The sequence below is a fragment of the Coptis chinensis genome, chromosome 9 (genome assembly GCF_015680905.1).
Source record: "Coptis chinensis isolate HL-2020 chromosome 9, ASM1568090v1, whole genome shotgun sequence".
Taxonomy (NCBI): Eukaryota; Viridiplantae; Streptophyta; class Magnoliopsida; order Ranunculales; family Ranunculaceae; genus Coptis; species Coptis chinensis.
Window position 1 is genome coordinate 74217597 of NC_141464.1, and position 10259 is coordinate 74227855.

Below are 10259 nucleotides of genomic sequence, written 5' to 3' on the forward strand. Positions count from 1 at the left end.
AACGTCAAAGAACAATTAACGAGAAACATAAAACTAGATACAAATGTATCAAACTAACCTCAAATAATATTTAACGAAAAATCAGAAATTGGATGCACATGTAACCATTATACTAATCTTAAAAATTAATTAATGGACAATCAGAATATTGATACAACTGCATTAAACTAATCTCAAATAATAATTAATATGAAATCAAAACTTGGATGCAATACATTGAACTAACACCAAAAAATAATTATCGAAAAATCGGGAACTGGATGCAAATATATTAAACTAACCCTCAGAGATTAAATTAATGGGAAATCGGAAACTAGATGCAACTGCATTGAACTAACCTAAAAAAAAATAACTATAAATTGGAAATAGGATGTAAATGCGTGAAACTAATATTTAAAAATAATTAACGGGAAATCGGAAATCGGATTCAACTACACTAAACTAATTTCAAAAAATAAATTGGATGCAAATGCATTGAACTAATCTCAAGAAATAATTAACGGAAAATCGAAAAATGGATGCAAATTTATTGAACTAACCTCAAACAATAATTAACGGGAAATCAGAAACTAGATGCAAATGCAACATCATCGAATAATAAACAAGAAATTGGAAACTGGATGCAAATGTATTAAACTAATCTCAAAAAATGATTAACGGGAAATCGGAAACTGGATGCAAATGCATTGAACTGCGCTCAAAGAATAATTAGCAGAAAATTGAAAATTGGATGCAAATGCATTAAACTAATTGCAAATAATAATTAACAATAAATCGGAAACTGGATGCAACTGCATTGAACTAACCTCAAAAAATAAATAACGGAAAATCAGAAACTGGATGCAAATGCATTGAACTAACACCTCAAAATATAGTTGTGTTATGTGTTGTGGGAATGTCTCGATAAGTATAGTTTTGCGTTTAAAACAGTGTTTATCTTATCTTTTTTCGTATACTTGGGAACACTTTGCTATTCAAGTAGCTTCAATATGAACTTCGTTTTATTAGACAATCTCACAAAACTTCAATCAAACTTCAATTATTAACACAACAAATGAAATTGAAAGGTTTTATCAATGGTTAGTTTTTTTTTTTTTTTTTTTTTAATAAAGAGCACGTGGGGTTTTCATGTTATAAAAAATTTGGATGAGTGAGCAATATAATATTTGTATATAATAGTTTTGCATATATTTTTTAGAATAATTAATATGACAGGACCCGTTCGTAGATAATTTTTGAAGATCCCACATAGTGAGTTAGGTATATAATTTAAAGAATAATTAACGGGAAATCGGGAACTAGATAATCTTTGATGATCCCATATAGTAAATCAAGCATAATTTATTTTTATGTCATGTTTGCAAGGACACTACAGATGGATAAATACAAAGTTGGTATTACACACCACATTGGATAATTAAAAGGAAATCGAAAAGTGGATTCAAATACATTGAACGGAGCTCAAAGAGTAATAAACGGGAAATCGAAAACTTTATGCAAATGCAATAAACTAAACTCAAAAGGTAATTAACTAGAAGTCGGAAACTGGATGCAACTACATTAAACTAACTTTAGAGAATAACTAATGGGAAATTATAAATTGGATGCAAATCCTTGAAAAATATTTAACGGGGAATCGGAAACAGTATGCAAAAATGCTACAAATAAACCTCAAATAATAATTAACGGTAAATCAGAAACTAGATGCAAATAATGCATTGAACTAACCTCAAAATATAATTAACAGGAAATCAAAAACCAAATACAAGTGCATTGAACTAACCTCATAGAATAATTGACAGAAAATCAGAAACTGGATGCAAATGTATTGAAATATAAATAACCTCAAAGAATAGTTAACGGAAAATCAGAAACCGGATGAAATTGCATCAAACTAACCTCAAAGCATAAATAATCAGAAATCATAAACTAGATGCAGATGTATTGAACTAACCTCAAAGAGTTATTAATGAAAAATCAGAAACTGGATGCAAATGCAATAAACTAATCTAAAAACTAATTAACGAATATAGAAACATAAAAAATGGATGCAAATGCACTGAACTAATATCAATGAATAATTAACGGGAAATAATAAATTTGATGCAACTACATTGAACAAACCTCAAAAAATAATTAACGGAAAATTGAAAACTTGCTGCAAATGCATTAAACTAACTTCAAAAAACAATTAACGGGAAATCGGAAATTGGATACAACTGTATTGAACTAACCTCAAAGAATAATTAACAAAAAATCAAAACTAGATGCAACGGCATTAAACTAAAATCATATATTAACTAACAGGCTGGAAAATCAGAAATTGGATGCAATATCTTTGATGAATATTTAACGAAAAATCAGAAACTGGATGAAAATACATTGAAATAACCTCAAAGAATAGTTAACTAGAAATCGGAAACCGAATATAACTACATCGAACTACCCTCAAAGCATAAATAACCGGAAATTGGAAGCTAGATGCGAACTAATTAACTTTAAAAAATAATTAACGGAAAATAAAAAATGGATGCAGATATATTAAACTAATCTCAAAGAGCAATTAACGGGAAATTGGAACATTGATGCAAATGCAATTAACTAATCTCAAAGAGTAATTAATGAAACATTGAAAACTATATGGAACTGCACTGAATTAACCTTAATGAATAACTAACGGGAAATCGTAAACTTGGTGCAACTGTACTGAACTAACCTCAAAGAATAATTAATAGGAAATCAGAAACTTGATACAACTACATTGAATTAACCTCAAAGAATAATTAATAAGAAATCGGAAACTAGATCCAACTATATTGAACTAGTCTCAAAGAATAATTAACATAAAATCATAAACTTGATGCAAATGCATTGAACTAACCTCGAAACATAGTTGTATTATATATAGGGAGAATATAATATCTCGACAAGTATAGTTTTGTATTTTAAGTAGTGTTTATTATAATTCTTTTATTATGATTGTGAATGACTTGCTATTTAAGTAGCTTCAATATCATCTTCGCCACATTGGACATTCTCACAAAATTTTAATCAAACTTCTATTATTAAACATAACAGCAAAAAAAAAAATTGATAGGCACTACACCAAAATTGGATATTTGTAACGCACACTTTTTTTGATTTGTAACGGTTTTTTAACGTAAGTGACTTGCTACTGTTTTATTGCCGTAAGGAACTATTGTAAAGCGTTACTTTAATTTTCAGTAATAATTGAATTAATTTCTAACGCTTTTACTTAATTTTGTTGCGGGCAGTTATCGTCGCAAAACGTTCTTCAAACTCAAAATAAACTGGGAAAAAAGTTAAACTGAAAATTAAAAATTTTGGTACGAGGGAAACTGAAAAGAATTAAACTCAACCGAAAATTTCAGGCTTTTCACAACCCCTCTTAACTAAAATAAAATAGATGAAAATTTCAGGCTTTTAATTTTGGGGTTCGGCTGCTTGTGTCCTCTCACTCTGCCGTAGTAAGTAAAATCTTGCTTGTGTAGTAGTTCTCATGGTTGAAGATCTTTAACTAATTTCTATAGTTGTAGGTCCTGCTAATCTCTGAACAATCGGTCTTGCATGATGCAAGATCTAAATTATTATAGCTATTGGCGACATGAAGATCAATGGAGTTTTGATATGCCTGCTGCCGAATTATTTGTCTTGAAGTGCCAAATCTTAAACTTGAGGTATGTTGAAATCGGCTTCGGTTTTTCATTTTATATATTAGCATGTTTCAATAGCTGCTTTCGTGGGATAGCCACCGGTATGTGACTAGGTGTTTGGTGAGTTTCAAAACCGATTACATGAATTCAGTATTCTCTAAGACTTTTCAACAATTGAAATCGATTAGACGACTATAAAATCTGACTTAACTCATCTTATATAGTGCTTTGCCAAAAAACAAAGTTACATTAATGTTTTTAAAAAGATATTCTTCCCATTCTTGCTTCATTTGATGTCATGAAGGTTATTGTTCAAAGTATGCTAACCTTCTTGGAAACAACAAAAGGTGTCCTATCTTGAAACCATAACACTTGGTTTGTTTGTTGTAAGCAAGATTAGCTTGGACTGATTGTAAATTCAAAGAAATTATGCTTGCTTAAGTTATAATACTTCCAACAACGCCTGTACATTTGTTAGAATGTTTACTTGCGTAAGTTTCAATGCTTCCTGCTATTAGTGTACTTTCTTAACTATATAGGTGAGAATTTAATGAATCTTCGAAATGTTACTCCCTTATATGGAAACTATAGTGTATGCTTATTGAGGTTTTGTAACATAGTTTGTGTTTGGTTTTATATCAAATTTACATTATTATTTCGTCTTTATGTTTGTTCATTTGTTCCATTACACAATGCCTGTTTTATCATGATCAATTCACTTCATAATTCCAATTAACTACCTGATGCAATTATAAATGGACACCCCTCCTTGTTCTCAATACTATACCCCTATTTATGGAGCAGGATGTGACACCCGATTTCCAAGTATTTATGGAACACCTATCTTGGGAGAGTAATTGATAACTTTATCCATTTGAGTTGATGATATTCTTTGTTGCATGGGTACTTCATGCCACGCTCAATCTCACGACCGATGTCTAAAGCTAACACTCGACACTTGTACCGAACCTTTGCAACACAAATTGACATTCTATTTACTTATTTGAAGTAGGGTAATAAAATATACGATGTTTGTCCTGAATGAACTCTATTCTGCAAGTAATGTGATAATTTCTCACGAGCCCATTATACTGGCTATGGGCTCTGAGCCTCTGAACACTCTTAGGCTATGGGCAAGAGATAGAAAAGGTATGGTCTGATGAAAAGCTTCAGAGGAAGCTTCCTGTGAGGAGAAGAGGAGTAAGTTGTCTTGTAGTAACTTGCCTTCAACAGAGGTGAATACATACATCCATTTGTAATCAATTAAGTTTATAGTTTACATCCATTTTTGTTATTTTTCCTACCTTCTAGACTATTTTAGAAGCTTGTGTCGTGGAAGGAATTGGGAGAAGCTTTAATTTTGACGAAAGTACGCTTGCATAGTACTTGGACTGTTTGGTAGTTGAATTGCTTACTACTATTTGTTCTTTTTAGCGTGAGCAACAATACCTACTTGGCCCGTTTGATGGAATCCTTTGCGGTGCTTTTAGCGTGTAGAACTGCTCATCTCGGGTTCAAACGCTTTTATACTTTTTGATTGATAAGTATTTATATGAGATCCTTATTCTTCTTGAAGGATTCTCTTCTTCGTATCAGATCTAAGTTGGCTTCTGAATATGTGTTCTTTTACCAAAGTATCAAATTTATATTAAAACGAGAAATGTAAAAGAAGTACATTAAGCCAAGTATAAGCCTTTGTCTTTAGAGGACCGTAAATCCGAGTTACCTTTGCTAGGATAAGTTTTTGGTTGCAAGTTTGTAATACATGTTAAGAATGCTCTTTAAAATGGTAGCAATAGTGTAGGCGTGTAGCGTATGTCAGAAACATTGTATGGGTTAGGTTTTGGTCACGAAAACAAAAGGGTGTTATCATTAGATGGGTCCTCTATAAAAATATATACATCTGTTTGTGGCCTATCTGAGTTATGTGCACCCTACAAACTATTCTTTGTGTTTTAAAACCCGGGTACTTGGAGATGTCCAAGTCCGAATCGTGAAAAGGCACATTCATATAATAAGTCCATAACCGTTGAGAACTCTAAACCGAAAATTTACTTTAAGTAATCCTCACCGCTCAATCTGTGGGAAGTCTTTTAGATGGGTAGGAAAAGAAAGCCATTGTCTTTTAATAAAGATTTTGATCCAGTACTTCAAATCGTCCAATTAAGTTGATGCTTGGTCCAAATATTCACCATTCACCAAGGTGTGGTAGCATTGAATAGTCAACCCATTATGAAAGCATATGAGTACGTATTTCATTGCCTCTTTGTTCATCTATTTTTGCCTTATCTTTTCTATTTGTCGTCTGCAGCTCTCAATGGGTTCCGAGTTTTCACACTTGCCTTTGTCCCCATTGTTAGATGGTAGTGATTCCCTTGTATGTGCATTCAGGATTTGGTCATTAGTGCTTCAAAGATGTTTTATGTTCCAATTAGACTTCTATTGCTTTCATGGTAATTTTCGTATCTGACATTTATTTCACTTTTGATTTTCCTTTTAACTTCAGTTAACGGGATCTTCTGTTGAGGATTGCATTAAGAAGTTCACTCCTGCTGAACTCATAAAGAATTACCGCTGCAACTAGTGTTGGCATAATTCTGCAATAAAATATTGATCAATTATAGGAGGAAATGAGGTAAGTATTGGACGTATAGTATTTCTCTAGTAGTCTAGTTTAGGGAAGTCCTTTCTCAGACACACACATGCGTCCTTAGAATAAAGTAAAATATCATACATTAAATTTTTTTGGTTCATGTTTTGCGGACACATATTGAATCACTCAAGTCTTTGTACCAAGGAAGATTCATGTGATGCAGAAAATCTCTTTCCTCAAGACGCTATCTTTGTCGTCAAATAGTTTCTCATGAGCTATTAAACAATTACGCATCACTTTCATTCCAAAGTATGTATTGTGAAAATCTATACCAACTCTAGGCTAAACCTAGAATCATTTTGTGCATATGCAGGAGATTGGTATTGAAAATAGATAAGAGTGGGTATCTGCTATGGACATTCTCATTATGGAGTTCAGTTACCATTTATAATCTGTTTGGTTTTCTTCTTATAAACCTTTGTTAGTTCTTATATTGCACCATATATATTTGGTTTTTTCACTTATTAACATTTTTTCACCGTGACACACTTATTAACGTTTAGAAAGCGTAACTATGTAAATTTTTCCATTACTTAATTTCGGATAATTATCGAAATTAATTTGTCAAGGTGAGCTAACACATTGATACTGTTAGAAAAAACAAATCAGAAAAATAAAAGACAGTCCAAAACCAAAGGATGTCGTACTCATCTCTCTCACTTTCTCACTTTCAGAGGGCCGAGATGTGGATACCTCAAACCTAGACAACCTGATCTAAAAAGAATTGAAGGTAAGTTTTTTGTCTTCTTCTTCTCCTTCTTCTCCTTCTCTTTTTAGGGTTTGGAAAATTTAGATTTTTTATTTTTGCTTCTTCCTCTTTGGTTTTTTAGTTATTAGTAAAGATATTTCAAATCTTTTCTTTACTTGTTGTCATTATTGGTGTTGGGTTTAATTGGATTTCAAATTTTTGTTTTAGAACGAGGTAGGGCTTTGTCAATGGTACGCTCAACATTTCTGATTGGGTCAATTAATTTTGCTAACGGGTATTTGAACACAAGTATGTTGGTTATCTCTTAATATTCGCTGAATATTTTAAATTGTTTCATAAAAATTATGTCGTTGTTCAAAAGTTTTAATTTTTACTATTTTTTCACCCTTCGCAGATCTTGTTTCAATCTCTTGGTTTGAGGGGAAAAGGTATGAAAACGGTGGATTTTAGAATTTTGTTGTTAGTTTTAGTGTGTATTCCTAATAGATTTTTCTTGTTGATCTTTGATTAACATGGTTGCAGACTTGACGCGGAAACAGTGATAAAATGATTCTAGATGGATTAGAACGTAGATGGAGAGCAGCAACAGGAGGCCTAGCAGTTAATGAAAGGTAAGGTCTTCGTGTGGTTTTCTTTCGTTTCATATGTCACAAGTGTATGCAGATGCTGGAATATTCATGAGTTTTGTTTTGGAAGATGAGTCCTTACATATGAGTAGTGTGAATGTATGGTGTATATATATTCAAAGTGTCATTTTGGTATATAACACTGATAGAGGTGTAGTGTGAATGTATGGTGTATATATGGTTGGAACTAATAGAGGTGTATAACACTGATATTTTGGTATATAATTTATAGTGTCATTTTGATTCGAGGATTGACTATTTGACTTAACTGGCATTGGTCGAGATGGTTAAGTAGCTGGTTCTACGAATCAATATATATTTGAGTAGTTTGGTTTATGACCGAGGTCTGAGGTTTTAATATATGTTATGAAAGTATATTATTTGATTTTCAGGTTATGATAGAATTTATGTCTATGAAATGTTGAAAATACAGAGGAGATTCTGCCAAAATTTTTATGTCTTTCGTCAAGGTGTCTGACAAAGTTATAGGGTTTTGGGGCGGTACATAAACTTTCGTGTCTATACTATGCTTCTATTGCTACTAGTCTGCTACCATACTATCTTTTTTGAATTATATAGTTTGAGTATAAGGAGCTATTACTTAAGAATAAGATATAAGTATATATCTATACATATTTGTTTTCTACTGCCTAACTCTCTTTTATTTATTTCTATTGTTGTATACGATGAAAGAGACTTTTCTGATGATACCATCCCAAAGTCATCCCCTGATGCTTGCAACTATTGAAGGTGGGAGTTCTGTACAAATGACGTGAGAGCTTGAGTTTAAGGACAAGTCCCATTGATTTGGAAAACAATGTGTATTTCATTCGTGGAGAGTCCTATTTATGAAAAGACGTTTTGGTGATGTTTTTTTTAATAAAAGATTATGTGATTGGATGTATTTTTTTGTTTATGTTATGGACGATTATAGAATACCTAATAAGTGGGGGCATCTTTATCCAGGTTTAGTAGTCTCCCAAAAATGGTGGTTTTACCTTTTTTGGGGGGAAATTATTTTTTTTATATATGAAATAGTTTTGTAACGGTGGAAAACTGTAACTAAGCTTTGTAATAAGTAACACTTACGAAGCAACAAAACCGTTACCAAAACGTTACAAATTCTATAAATCAGTAACACAAAAAAGCATTACTAATTCTATAAAACTGTTACTGTTGTTAGAAAAGAGTAACAGTAAAAAAACGTTACTAACTCTATAAAACCGTTACTATTGTTAGAAAAGAGTAACACAATTAAGCAAAGAAAACCGTTAGCAAATATTTTTAGTTACGGAAAAAACCGTTACAATAAATAATTTTGCAACGGTTTTAAACCGTTACGAATATTAATAACGAATTAGAAACGCCAAAACTGTGACGCAAAAAAACCGTTACAAATATTTTTAGTAACGGTTTTTGACCGTTACGAATATCCTGTTTCGGTATAGTGAGGTTTTACCAAGGTTTGGTGTTTTCTTTTGATAGAGAGTGGTGCAAAAAATTTGAACAAGTGATTAATATAATTTACATATTTTATAGCTATGAATAGTTGCTAATATTTTTTAGAATAATTTAATATAACGACACCCCCGTTCGTAGGACGGGTTCGAAAGCTAGTATTATATTATAGTTATACCCTCTTGGCTCTATTTTTCAAGGCTTCACAGAGTCTCCAATTTGTTGTAAACTCTAATACTAATTACGAAAAACAAAGAAATTCCAAATCCTTAGATATATATTATAGTTATACCCTCACCAATATATTTTTTGAAGCACTCACAGAGATTCCAGTTTTTTCTAAACTCTATTACTAATTACGAATAAGTATGATATAAATAAATAACCAATCCCATCTAGAGTTTCACTAAGTTTTCAACTTTTCCTAAACGAATATAGCTAATTACGGGAAGAAAAAAAAAGACAAAAAAACTAAATTGCTAAAAACAATAGTTTCAGCCAAAAACGATTTTCCTAAAACTCTTACGCCACAAAGAATATTTTTAACACTAATCTCAGGTGAAGTTTAACATAACAAAGTTTCTTTTTAGAAAAATGACAATAAAAATATGAAAGAACAAAAGAAAAAATAAATTAAGTTGCTTGAACATTTACTTTATGCATTTGTTAACCACACATGTAAATGAGAAAAAATAAAAAATAAAAATAAACTAATCATAATTAAAATAAGTAACAGTACGGGTGTACACCAAAAACAAATAAAATTGTATTGTATGCACCATATATATGGGCCTAACAAATAAAGTTTGATCAATTTGATGTGTCATCCACTGTAGGATTTAGATATTTAGTCATAGTTAAGGATTTCAAAAACTACAATTTCAGCAACAATAATTACGATATATTTAAATTAAATTTCTGAATTTTATAATTTCCAATTTTAGCGGAATAACGAGATTCAATTAAAGCGAACGTTGGCTTAAATAAATTATATAACTATTTATTTAGTTAAAGTGGATGTTGGGCTTAAATAAATTATATATCAAACCAAACTAAAACAAATTACATGTGAAAAACTAAATTATACAAAAAATAACATCAGAAAATATATAATAGAAAATGCAAAAAAAATAACGGCA

At 31.2% G+C, this 10259-nt stretch overlaps 1 long non-coding RNA gene across 1 annotated transcript; it reads left to right on the plus strand.

Moving 5' to 3' along the window:
• The first annotated feature begins 6616 nt into the window (after positions 1-6616).
• Positions 6617-8775, plus strand: LOC147477981 (uncharacterized). Its single transcript, XR_015209363.1, has 4 exons — positions 6617-7057; positions 7431-7464; positions 7559-7647; positions 8356-8775. It is a non-coding gene; the product is annotated as an uncharacterized LOC147477981 (long non-coding RNA).
• The last annotated feature ends 1484 nt before the right edge of the window (positions 8776-10259 follow it).